Raw genomic sequence first — 12752 nt, 5'->3', positions numbered from 1 at the left:
TCTCATTTGCATTGGTTTTTTATGTCATTAGTGTCTATGTCACTGCAACCTGCAGATGGTTAACATCATCTGCGTATGTATCAAGCGTATCCTGGAGCTATCACCTCCCACCTAGCACACGCTGGAATACCATTCCCCTCCTGTGGGACCCTACAGAGTGTAAAAGACCATGACACAATGATTTTTTTTTTTTTTTTAATCTTATTTGCTGAGAAGTCTGTGCGACTCCCCTGAAACGAGTTCTGTGGCTCCGTTCTGAATCAGTTCAGTTCATTTCAGTTCAATTTAATTTTCACTCAGCTCTGTTGTGATCCGTATCGATCACGTTGGGATTCTGTGGCAGATGTGTGTGTGTCTCACTTCAGAGAGCTGTCTGTCAGCTGATACAGTCCAACAGCTTCAGGCTGACTCGCTGCAGCAGGGGTTTGACGGGACGAGGGACGAGGGGGGGGGGGTCCAGTTCCAATTGAAATGCGTGTGTGTGATGCATGCAGCATACATATGCATATCGACTGCATGCAAACGCATAAATGAATGCATCTTTACGTGTGGAGTGCATGTGCATCCATATTTTTTGTGAGACTCTGTGGCAGTTTTTCAAGTCACAGTCCCCGAGCGTGTGCCTGCATTTGTTGCCTTCTTTGAGTACGTGGAGTGTGTTTATCGTGAGTGCTTGTACCAGTGAGAGAGGTGAAAGTGCTCGAGTCCACGGTCCAGTGTGCTGTGCTCCTAGCGCAGTGCATGGCTTCCATCCCTATATGAGCCATTAGTACAGTCAGATAGGAATAAAAAGCCATACAGTGCACTGGGCAATTGGGAAGACTGGATTTTTTAAGAGCAAAGAGATGCACACGCTCCAACACACAGAGACAGGTGGTGGAAGAAAAGAAAAGAAAAGAAAAGCGGCTGAAATAAAACTCCAGGGGAGTAGCAAAGCAGGTGAAGGACATGAACACCCAGAGAGAAGAGGAGCCGTCAGAAGATGAAACTATATTACATACAGAACGCAGCATCACACTCGGGCTGATCAGAAGAGAGGGAGTGTGTGTGTCAGAAGGGGAGAACATGAAGCTTTATCAGAAACGAGGGACTCTTGTAGGTACTGAAGTGTGGCAACAGGTCTGTCTTCCACAAGCCAAGGAACTAGAGCATAATCCCTACAGTACCGTCTCCAAGGCATCTGGATCTCCAGCAGTCCAGGTCCAACTGATCAGTCAGAACGATCCCTTCTGTTGCTTGTACAAGATGAATATAAAACACAACCTCCTCTGAGGTGGCACAGTTGCAGAAAGTTCACTAATGGACATTGGGTTATCAAAAAGGTCCATTCTTCTCTCCCGTCTCCATCCACGCATCGTGTAATATTCAATCTCCTCCACCACAATCACTTCATTATTAGGGTGCTGCAGCGAGAGCAAAAATAGCACACTCTGTAAACACAGCGTCACAGATGCTACATCTGCAATTTGCACATCTGCTTCTTTTGTGGAGGAAGAAAAAAGAGAGAAAGACTCAAAGGAATACCTGTGCCCACTGTTAGGTGGACAAAATGTTACAACAGTCTTCTGCACATGTTCATTTGTTGAATATTTTTGATCTACTTACACATTACTCCTCCCTTAGAACAATAATTAACCATGCACATTACAATTGTGGACATCACCGGTGGTCACTTTGCAGATACACTAAGACACACCTGTGCAACACATTTTCTTTAATAAGCAACCTAATCTGACTAGAATAACTCGTAAATAAAGAAAATATTATCGTTTCAGCATGAATCCAGGTAGTAGGATGAGATTTAAAGTGTTTCCCTGTATATAACTTCCTTAAATAATCCACCTCCACAACGTTGGCACCTGTTGTCTCCTTGGTGGGCAGGAACCCCCCCTGCTCGAACACATCCATGCTGACAGGTGGACACATATCTCCTCCTTAGACCAATGAATAACTTTGGCTTTTCTCTCTTTCTAAGCGACAGTCACGTCGTTGAAAGCAGGAGATCCTCCTCTCTGATCCATGTGTGGACATTTCTCTGGAATATTCCTAAAACAAATGACAGGAAGTGATTAAAACTCATTTCAGACACATTTTCAGCTTTGATCATTACATTTGGCGCTCCAAGTGGATCATTAACAAAAAAAAAAAAAAAAAAAAAAAAGCCAAGGTGTGGAAAAGCCCTGGGAATTTGGCAAGTGACTGCATTAGAATGAGAGGAACCTCAACATTCATCCACCCACACCCCACAGCCTCCATCCAGACCATTTCCCCCCTTTTTCTTCTAACTAACCCCATATATTCCGACAAGTCTACAAGCAGGTATGTTGTTGTTTTCTAGGAAAATGAAGGCTGAGGAGCCCGTTCCTGCAGCGCCTTAAGAGGCTTCACAACTTCAAGGAACGGATATGAAATAAATCCAATTACCGAGCTGTCAATCAAGACGCTAATTAGTGCGACTCCAGCAGAGTCGGCGCGGCATCAAAGCTGGAAACTCAAAAAACTGAGGCGAGGTTAGATTTAAGAAAATGAAGAAGGGAAGGGGGGTGGGGATGGGGGGTTTGGAGAGAAATACATCACAGTCAAATAAAACGCCGAAAACACTACCACAAATACATCTCATCTGAGACGCATCCACGCGCAACCACCAATCCAGACGGGCTGTTGCTATTTCTGGAGAAGCCACAGACGCAAACAGCAGCTGGGGTGGTGATGCTGGTGATGGTGGTGGGGGGGCATCCGTGCCAGGAATCATCCTGCATCCGAGCCGGGACTCCGCAGGTCCCCATGCATGCCTGACTCATGCCTCCTCCTCCTCCTCCTCCTCCTCCTCATCCTCATCCTCCTCTTCCTCCGTGCGTCCCGGCCGGGTGATCCGGGCGCGCCAGGGCCAGTGCGCCTCTAAAGGCTGATTTATGGTGGAACAAAAAAAAAAATATATAGTAGCTGGTCCTCCCTTGCCTCGACGCTCGGAAAAAAGGGGAAAAACGGGGTCAGTGATGCCGCTGCTGCCGCCGGTATAGTATATGTGGAGTTTGACCGCCCCTTTACGCATCTGTGCGTATTTCCATTCAGCAAGGCAGGCAGAGAGGCAAACAGTCAAGAGAGGGACGACGAGGGAGTGAAAGTGAGAGAAGGGAGGGAGGTGTGGTGGAAAAGGACAGGAGGGGGAGGAGGGAGAGAGGCAACAAAAGCCCACTAGTGAGGAGGAGCCAAAAAAGGTGGGATGAGAGGGGGTGAAATGGAAAAAAAAAGAAAAAAAAAGAGAGAAAAAAAGATGAGGTGGGGGCATCATCATACCTGAACAGGAGACCTCCCTCTGCTTGTGTCTGCGGGGACAGACAGTGGGGTGTGAGGGAGGGGAGGCTTATGTCGCCTCAATGACATGCAGTGTTAATAAAAGCCGGCACCGGGGCTGAATAGGGCTCTTTTCTGTCTCATTCAAATACTGCCATAAAGCACTTTCATTCTGCTGATAATGTAGAGGGGAGAGTGTGTGGTGGCACGCCGGAGTGAGAGAATGTGTGTGTGTGTGTTTCCATCAACATCTCCATGTATTTGCCCTCTTTCTCCCCGTCTCTCCCTCCGTCTCTTTCACTGGCATTTACACTGCCGGCAGCCAGACAAACAGGCGGGTGGTTGTACAGCCTGACTGATTGCTGATAAACAGAAGCCCCAACTCAGGGATAAAAAAAAGAGAGGCAAAAAGGACGTGAAAGAAATGAGAAAAACCAATAAGGTGAAGTGAGGAACAGGTTCAAAAGGAGACGAGAACAGAAAAGAACAGAACAGAACGGGCTTTTATGTGATAGAGGGGCAACCAGAACAAGGAGGACATCAAAATGTCTACAGAGAAGATGCCCACAAGGTGAGGAGACGAGATAAAGATGAGAAAAGGCCAGGAAAATTAAAAAAAAAAAGAATAAGAGAGTTGGTCTCAGCCTCCCCTTTCCTCCACCTCCCCTTTCTTCCTCCACCTCTTCTTCCTCCTCCTCCTCCTCCTCCTGTTTTCAGGGAGCTCGGCTGGAGTTGCATTCCAGTGCGTCGCTCTCAATCCCCGTTACTCCCGGCAACACAGTTCCTTGATCTGGTCCCACGTCATGCCGGGCAGAAAAGGAGGAGGAAGAAGAGGGAGAGGGGGGGTGGTGAAGGTGAGAGCCACAGGAGGGGGGGGGGGATTGAAGACAGAATGGATGGGGAAAATGGATACAAATGAGAAGAAAGGGGAGAGGGGTTGAGGAAAGATGAGGGGAAGACATTTGCGGAGGTAAGTGAGGAGTAAACGGGGAGGAAAAGGCAAAGGTAAAGAGGAGGAGGGAGGCCAGGAATGAAGGGGTGGTCTGAGGAAAACAAAGAGGGGAGGAAAGAGGTGTGAGGAAACAAAGGATGTGACAGAGGACACAATAATAGGAGAAGAAGAAAGGGAAGAAGAGAGGGGAAGAAAGACACCAAGGTATGAAAGAAAAAAGTGGAAGCTGGTGAAATGGAGGCCAGAAAAAGAAAAGTGAGCACAAGTCGGAGTATGTGTGGGAGGAAAACATAAGAGGAGAAGTAAAAGAAAGACAAGAAAACTTTTGAAAAAGAATAGCCCTCTCAACCCTCCCATCCTTGTTCAGGTCCTCCTTTCTGATTCCAGTAAATCACCTTTACGCATCATTTGCTTCTCTTAAGGCCATTAGAACCAGATGGGTTTGTTCTGAGCTGCCTGGTACAATAAAGTTTAATAAAGCAAGGCTTAAGACACTGAAAGTGGAGCGACCGGCGGATGATGTGTGCTATTGGGCGCGGATGGTTTCAGTCACATTCTGACAGTCATGGCATCTGTTCAAAAATGCTCAAGTTACCAGACAGGTGAGATTTAGGGTGATTAAAAAAAAGGTTTAGATACTCCTTTTTCCTAGACATGCTGGTTTCTGGAGTTTATCCAGGCCGTCACTGCGCCAGAGGTGGCGGTGCATCCCCGAAAGGTCACCAGTCCATCACAGGACCACACAGAGGCCAACGATGTAAAACACCCCCATAAAAAACAGAGCATTTAAAATTATGGCTCAACTAAATGTGCATGTTTTTGGATCTTATGAGGATGTTGGAGCACCTGCAGAAATACCCACGCAGGACTGGGGACAACATCCGAGCAGGCTGGGATCTGAGCCTTAATACCATCACGCAGGGGCGTCAATTGGGTATGGCAAGGTATGGCAGCCGCCACACCTTGGCTTCAAGAGAAAATGTAAATGTTTGTTTTTTAAATACATTTATGGAATTACTCTGTCTATTTGTATTGATTATTCTATTACTTAATACATATAGAATAACTACAAATGCAAATCAGAACAACATGATCGATTTCACTAGTTATTATACACTGCAAAAACTCAAAATCTTAACAAGAATATTTGTCCTTTTTCTAGTTAAAATGTCAAATTTTTAGTAAAAAAAAATCTCATTACATTTAAGACAAGACTCAAAAACCACCATTTTCACCTGTTTCAAGTAGATTTTCACTTAAAATAAGTGGAAAAATCTGCCAGTGGAACAAGATTTTTTGCTTGTAATGAGAAGATAAATCTTGTCCCACTGGCAGATTTTCCTACTTATTTCAAGTGAAAGTTTACTTGAAACAGGTGAAAATGGTAAAATAACAAGTTATTTTTCTGGTGATGACTCTTGTTTTAAGTGTAATGAGATTTTTTGACTAAAAATGAGACATTTTAACTAGAAATAAGACAAATATTCCTGGTAAGATTTTGAGTTTTTGCAGTGAGCGAGACTGCATTTGAAAAAGTTCCAATTTTCTTGATCACACAGATAAGCTACATAGCAGACTTCTGTGATGAGTATTTGCTGGACGTGTTGATTGATACTCTAGTTAAGTTCTGTGACTCGTAACCTTGCCATACCTTAACTTCCACTGAATTGACGCCACTGTCATCACGTTGCCCTGAACAGCTTTACTTTACCCATCACCAACACCAACATATGGATTTCAGTGCAGTGGGTGACATCCAGAGATGGATGGATAAGAAATATCTTACATTTGCATGTGAACTATTGGCTACTGACTAATTTCTTAAATACATCAATTTCTCAAACTCCAATAACGTTGATTCTTTCCAACCTGGCTGTCTGACAGGCAAGTTTATACCATCATACACAGTTCTAGAGTGGTTAAAACCATGACGGTCGATTTCTCTGAACACCTGACGGTTGCTGAAATAAATAATTCAGATAGATAATAATAACAGATAATAGATACCATGTCATTAATAGATAATTCAGATAGATAATAGCTTCACCTAAGTTAATTAGAAAAATTGAGCGTTTTAAAACGATCTAATTGATCTTAAATTGAAGCTAAATTCTAGTCTGTTTTAAAACTAACATATGTAACATATTTGATACATGAATTTATGAGACACCTGTAAGCCCCATTCCCCTTCCCATAATCAAATAAATAAATAAAATGCACACAATTAACAACGATTCATAATGATATAAGGAGAAATATTTATAAACAGCTTTTCATTTTAATATATTAAACACTTTTTTCATGATTTCTATGTATTATAGGGGTTTTATCTAAGAAACGTGAAAGTCCTGTCACATGTATGCAAGAAAACTCAGAAAATAGACAAAGAAAGGATGGATCTTACAATTGTACAAACCTGGCTGCGGTATAAATACACTTACAGGGTGGACGACTGCATCTAATAGCAGATAATAATAATTCATCAGCTTTCCCCTAAAGTACTGAAGAAAACTGTTCCCTGGTTAGATATTGTGAGGCAATACAGCTGTCAAATATATATATATATTTTTAAGAAAAGAAATGCATTCAACATGTTCGTTAGAGCGCGGTGTGCACACATTACTTTTGTCCCATTATAAGAAAATTCCACGCGGCGCCACGGATTTGGTCGCCGTGTGGCAAATAAAGTGAAAAGGCGCGATTCCACCTGGAGACTACAACACTCCATCAAACCCCGGGCAAGAACGAGGCAGAGGTGACAAGTTGGATGAAAACCTGCAGACTGTGAAGTCATGATGGAGCGTAGTTGGCCACCTGGGCCCAATATCTCCGGAAATGACAAACAGGGAGCTCTTAGAAACCTCATCACATTCAGGTGTTGTTGCTTTAATGAAGGTCAACACAATGACACGAGAACAGACGACGCTGCGGGCGGGTGTGCTCACCAAACCGGGCTGGACACGAAGCATTCTGGGAGATCTGTTGATTGGATTTGGCTATAGCTTGCTCATTTTTTTGTGTTTTTTGTTTTTTACTTTATACTTCTTATAAATGTGTTATAACGTGTTATATCCTGGAACAGTGAAACGCCTTGAGGATGAAATAACCTCAGATTACTTTATTGAGCTGGAATTACACGTAAAAACCTCAGGCAAAGTGCAAACAGCCTTTTTTTTCCCCCCTTTCCTCTTTTTTAAAGTAAATTTGAGATGTGTCATACTGTCAGTTTTGTATAATAAACTAGAAACACTTAAGAAATGATGCTTCCATCATGCCAACAGTGTCAGATCCAGACTGCACGAGCATTGTGTTCTTCAGGTAGCGATCTAATTGTAGCGAGCATACACCATGGAGGTTTACTGCAAACAGGATGATTAAAATCGGTACTTATTGATCCACGTGTATGCAAAGGGGAGCAAACAGTGGATTATATGAGAGAAGAGCTAAGTTTAAAGGTCAGTTCGTGTAGATTTTGAAAGTAAACAGCGATACCAATTTTCTCTAATTCAAGTTCATTGAGATTATAATATAATAACAGGCTTTCAGACTATTTTAAAATTATATATATATATATATATATATATATATATATATATATATATATATATATATATATATATATATATATATATATATATATAATTTATTCCTTCTCAGTATAGAAGACAGAAGGAATGAAATCCTTAGACAAAGATGAGGAGAGTTTAAAACAGGTGGAAAAGGCAGGTGTGATGAGAAATCAGATGACTTTCCTCCTGCTGACGGCAGCCAGCGAGCTCCAAATGTCAAATGATTCACCATCCAGTTTTTATTTCATACATCTAATACTTACACAGATTCGTGCATCGCAAGGACCCAAGTAAATACCAAGGTCGTGGCAGATGCAACACGTGACGGTTTCAGACGAACCCGGGCTCAACCCTGAAAGCGAGCCCCTGCAGACGCTAATGTTCAGGGAGCTGCGCTGTATTGTGATTACGGATGTGAAGATGTTGCATCAGGAGTCGGCGAGGCAGAACCGGGGCTTTTACAGCTGCAATCAAACATGCAGCAGTCAATCTGGAAACGATGGGAATTTTAATCCGCCGGCATCTCCAAACAACAATGCCCCCCAGGTTTACAGAATATGGCCTGTATGATTTTTTTTTTTTTTTTAGGAGGGTCAGCCCCCCGACATCTGAGAGACTTAATTCAACCAAACAGGGTTACAAACAGAGAAATATGGCGTGGATGGCGAGGCTGTTAGCTCTAATATATTACATTCACAGCTACTGTTGGAAATGATCATTAGCAGACGACCAGAATAACGCAGAGAGAAACACACAGAGCGAGAAAGGATGTGCCTTTTGATCATTGCTTTAGGCGTTTGATCCTTTGACGTGTTTTTTTTTTGTTGTGTTTTTTTTTTTTTTTTGTGTGTGTTTCCCCAATTCGCTGTGGCTGCTTCTGCTCGACTGCAGCACGTTCTGTAATTATGCACAAAACATTAGTGGGTAAAGAGAAGGTGAGTGAGGAGAGATGGGGAAGTGAGGAAAGACTGAAATAAGCACAGGGGGGAAAAAAAACACATCAGAAAATGAATAGTTCAGGCAGAATTGAACACAACGGAGTAGAATAGGCTGCAATAGAAAAGCATGAAATATGAATAGGCCCTTGATGTTATTCCCACTCTATCTGCCTGTCAGTGGGACTTCATTGATATTCAGGGGAGAGTTCCTCTTCTAGCAGCACATATCAAAAGACAGTGTTATGATCAATAAACATGCCATGGGAATCAAAGCTTTTTTCTTTGATGGCATTGGTCATTTGCCCAGAAACTGTTTGGAAGTGGAAGCCCGCTTTGAAGGCAGCCTGGTATGAGTCACTGGTTGCATTTACAAGAGAGCAGAAAATCAGATTTTTAACCTTTTGTGGGTCATCTGAGCTGCCGATCCTCTCGTCGCTGCCCCAACACCAGAGGATGGGATGCCACGGCGTCTCGTCCCGACTTGGAAAACCTTGAAAGAGCGGCTGTAAAAGAAAAAAAGAAGAGAGGGGGGGGGGAGAGATAGTGGAGATTGGTTGTAAAAAAAAAATGTCCATAAACAGCTTGCTTCCTTCTACTTTTTGATTTATAATGTTGCAGTAATAAGAAATTTTGTGACATTTCTCAGTGAACCTGTGGGTTTAGGATTGATTGAATGTTTGGAAGAGCATGAAAATGATGCATATAAAATCTGTGAGTAAAGGAGAAGCAGTAAACGTTTTTCTTGGATTTATGCAGTGCCCTTCTGTCACGCCTAAAAAAAAAAAAAGAAAAAAAAGTTAATGAAGTTTCTGAAGTCCAGAGACTCATGAAATGTAACCCCTCTCACTTTTGATTTAGGAAAAATGTTGGATAAAAGCTCTATGTGTCACCAAATCCTCTTCCAGATCGTTCTGAGACTTCACATCGGCGTTGCTCTCTGAATGTGACGTCCAGCTCATTTTGTTTTTGGCTCGGCCTGACATGCCAAGTGGTTCATGTAACTGCAACAACACACAAAGTATCAAGCTGTGAATGGACTCATGCAGATTTTTACTGGAATAGTAAATGCCTCCAAATGTCCCCCCCCCCATCTCTGTTTTGTTGATAAAGATAAGATTTATACGAGCCTAAATCAATATCTTACAGCTTAGAAATGCAAAATTATGATGGTGGATGAGTGAAATGAGGTTGACGAGTTGATGAGCCCCGACATGCAAAGCAACAGGAGGGTCCACCTTTTCATCTGTTCTGTTTTTACCCACCGCTTATCTGGGGCTGGGTGGGTCACTCGTCTCGGTCGCGCTCTTTCACTCCAATCCTGAAGGATTCAGGTCAGATTTAATCAATAATATTAACTGGTTCTCTGCTGGCTCTTTTATCCAGGCTCATCTTGTCAGCCCGAGCAGCAGATAATAATCCTTTAAAGACAAAATAAATGGCCGTCAAACAGGAGCTTTTGTACCTCTGGAGAAGACTCATTTTAATTCTTGACACTTTACCAAACTTAAATGTGTGATTTTAAGTGAAAGGAGCGACTAATCAGATCAAAAATACGCGTTTCTTCTAGCATTATTTATCCATCGAGACGTTTCCTGATGTGAGATGCCAAGATCAGATTGTGACAGCCATTTTTTTTCTTTGGGGTGAAATTTCATTTTCTTTTACAAAAAAAAAAAGGTACTTTTTTGTGCCAATCACTTCCATTCTATTCAAGAGAAGTCGCACATGTCGACAGCCAATAACATGTTTCCCTACACCGTTGCATTCGAGGGAAAACCTCATCTTCCCGCCATTCCAGCCAGAAACGTCACTGCAAATAAGAAAAACAAATCATCAAAACCACAATCACTCGCCTTTTTTCTTTTTTTTTCTTTCCTTCGCACCAATAAATCTTATTGAAGACCTTGTGAGGAGCATTTCTGGAGGGTCGATAGCCCGGGGGGGCCGGCCTGGCTGCTCATCACACCTCTATTAGCGCGGGAGCCAGACGTTGCAGCAATTACTATTACACTGTTGTGGCAAACGCAAATGGTACAATTCTGGCGCTAATAGTCAACACACACACGCACACACACACACACACACACACACACACACACACACACACACACACACACACACACACACACACACACACACACGGTTGGGGCAGTTGTAACTTGGCTCCATCAGTGTGCTGTCGTCAGCCACCTGCTCCCGTCTCCCCACCTTGCAGGACGGTCCAGGAAACATCACGGAGCACCTGAGACAGGAGACATTAGTCATTAATTGTACTTAATCGTCCTGTTGTTTAATAGTCTGAAACCAATCTAATTATTACACCAAACTCCAACGCCAGAAACACCTGGCTGCAATCAAGCTGGAGCTAAGAGTTTCCTGGTGGAAGTGTCGGAATAGAAATGTGTCCTGGGCTCCTCTCTCTCTCTCTGTGTGTGTGTGTGTGTGCATGTATCTGTGTGTGCGTGTGTGTGTGTGTGTGTGTGTGTGTGTGTGTGTGTGTGTGTGTGTGTGTGTGTGTGTGTGTGATAAGATCAAGGTTTAATGATCCTAGGATGAGACTGAACCTCAATCTATAGTTTAAAACTTTAATGACACATATAAATCGGTAATGAACAGTCAGTTAGTGTGGGCTTTAAAAGCTTTGACAGAAAGGGTCGAGAATAAGTGACAGTACTGGAGCATAATATTGAATAAGCAGAGGATTTGGGTTTATGTATGCATTCACAAGCTGTAATAGACTTCACACCCACAGGAATAGAAAGATGAGTATCAGTGTGTGTGTGTGTGTGTGTCAGGCTCCAAAGTCAAATTAAAACTATGAAGCTCTTATTTGGGGGATAGTGACTGGTGCCCAAAACCTTCCAGGATTTATGAGGTGAGTCTGCACACACACACAAACACTTTGACGCATGTACTGGCTCTGATTGGGGAGGCCAAAGCGGGAATCGACTAGTCAGTCCGGTTGGAGGCTCATGTGGATGGAACGTGCATGTGGCAACGAGAGGAGGGACGCATGCGACCGGGAGGAGGGGGATCGGAGGGTTACTGGGTGGACGACTGCCCACCCTTTGTGCTCCAAATCCGAGGGAATCTGTTTGCCATTGTGCCTTCTGCTTGTTCAAAAGCCAGAGAGCTGAGAGAGGGGATTTCAGCTCCACAGAGCCGATGACAAGCAAGCTTTTTTTTTTTTCCCCCCACCTCCCCAAATCATCCTCTCTGGGTTTTCTCTTGTCTTTTTTGTGCTCTCAGTCGCAGTCTCCCCATTTTGTCCAGGATGCACTGCACAGTCAGCTCCTGCCAGCTATAGCATAATCTGCGAGTGACCGAGGGTAGCGATCCACTTCTGTGGTGTGATTTAGGTTTCAGGGCTATTACACGAGCCTGCCGTGGGGCTACGAGTTGCTGCTCACGACAATCTGCGCGCTCCCTTTGGCGCCACAATTTAACATTTTGTCCTGATTTAACGAGCAAGACAGAAATAGCTTGCGTGCATTTAAAGCTGGCTATTTCTGTTGAGACAAAATCCTGGCTTATCCTGTTATTACCTGTGCAGTAGTGTCTCTCCCCAAATCATGAGCGTGGAGAAGCCTCTAAAACAGCATCTATAGAGTCAGACACCAGGTCTCAGCTGTAACCGGCACTAATGAGCTTCTTTCAGACGAGTTGGGGGTGTTTCAAAGCACAATGGAGCACCCAAGTCCAGTGGTACAGAGAACTACTGGAAGAATATATTAAATATGGCACAATATGATTTAAACTGGCTCCCGATTTAAATAAAATTAGAGATTTATGGCTAGAAACAGGATTTAAATGAATTTCACGCTCGCTGATTTCAAGGAATTATTCGGAGGCTCGTGTCGCTGCCGTACAGTTACTGAAACAGAGTTCTTGTTCTTGTGGCAGCGATAAATCCGGGCTGATGGACATTTTTATGTCTTTAAAGCACCAATGCAGAATATATTAAATTTGGGATCCAGGGGAATGGACACCATATTTTCT

This window comes from Cololabis saira, chromosome 12 (assembly GCF_033807715.1).
Source record: "Cololabis saira isolate AMF1-May2022 chromosome 12, fColSai1.1, whole genome shotgun sequence".
Classification (NCBI taxonomy): Eukaryota; Metazoa; Chordata; class Actinopteri; order Beloniformes; family Belonidae; genus Cololabis; species Cololabis saira.
The sequence above is the reverse complement of the archived record's forward strand: the minus strand, read 5'-3'. Positions refer to the sequence as shown.